The 1,102-nt window shown below is 51.0% G+C and overlaps 1 non-coding gene across 1 annotated transcript; it reads left to right on the top strand.

The window, feature by feature from the left end:
- The first annotated feature begins 913 nt into the window (after window positions 1-913).
- Window positions 914-985, top strand: Pmar_PMAR026647. The gene has a single exon. It is a non-coding gene; the product is annotated as a tRNA-Ala (tRNA).
- Window positions 986-1,102: the final 117 nt, after the last annotated feature.

Raw genomic sequence — 1,102 nt, 5'->3', positions numbered from 1 at the left:
ATGAGTAATTGTGATCGAGGCCCGCTGCCCGCATAGTCTGCGGATGGTCGGATAAGGTGTTTCTGGGATCACTAGGATTTGTATTTAAGAGTGATTAGTAACAAGGCCACACCTGTGTTTCATGGGTTGGGGACCCGAAAACGGCGGAAGGGATCAGATCACTGACATAAAACCCAGGCGTGAACTTGCTAACACCCTTAATTAACCCGGTGGGCATTCAAGTATGGAGCTTCGAACATGCACGCGGGAGAGGTTTGGCAACATGAGGCGGGGGCATTCACCCGGGATCTGCACGGTGGCTGATTGGTATAGCCGTGTTTTATCCCGGGCACTGAATGCGTCACGGACGTGGACTGCTTCCCACATGGGTTTGTGAGATCCACCCTCGTCCGTGACATATTGCCAAAACTCCCATCACAGAACCTCCATCAACTGCGAACGGCATGACGTGAGTGAAGGTCTCCCAAGAGAGCAAGTTCACGGATAGCCGAAAGACAGATGACGGAATTTCAAGAGAAAAGCAAGACGTCAAGTCGTTGCTAAAGCAGTGATCCAGTCTGATCACCTTCGGAACATACACCCAAGAACAGAGAAAGTTCCCCCAGAGTGCTTGAGAATTCCTGTTGGAAACCCTCAAGCACTCTAAGTTAGGCATCAGACGAGCTATCTTGGGTGTGACGGTGTTTAGATTTTTTTTTCTATCTGAGATGGGGGGCATTCACCCGGGATCTGCACGGTGGCTGATTGGTATAGCCGTGTTTTATCCCGGGCACTGAATGCGTCACGGACGTGGACTGCTTCCCACATGGGTTTGTGAGATCCACCCTCGTCCGTGACATATTGCCAAAACTCCCATCACAGAACCTCCATCAACTGCGAACGGCATGACGTGAGCGTAACTTACTTTTTCACCGGGCGTGTGGTGTAGAGGTATCACGTCTGCTTTGCATGCAGAAGGCCCCGAGTTCAATTCTCGGCACGTCCATAGCTTAAGGTGAGTTGTCTATCTGAGAGAAGCAGTTATTCGTCCCGGAAGGCGGCGTACCTTACTTTTTTATCGGGCGTGTGGTGTAGAGGTATCACGTCTGCTTCGCATGCAGAA

Source organism: Perkinsus marinus (genome assembly GCF_000006405.1).
Source record: "Perkinsus marinus ATCC 50983 genomic scaffold scf_1104296929822, whole genome shotgun sequence".
In the NCBI taxonomy this organism is placed as follows: domain Eukaryota; phylum Perkinsozoa; order Perkinsida; family Perkinsidae; genus Perkinsus; species Perkinsus marinus.
This window is presented reverse-complemented; position numbering and strand designations above follow the sequence as displayed.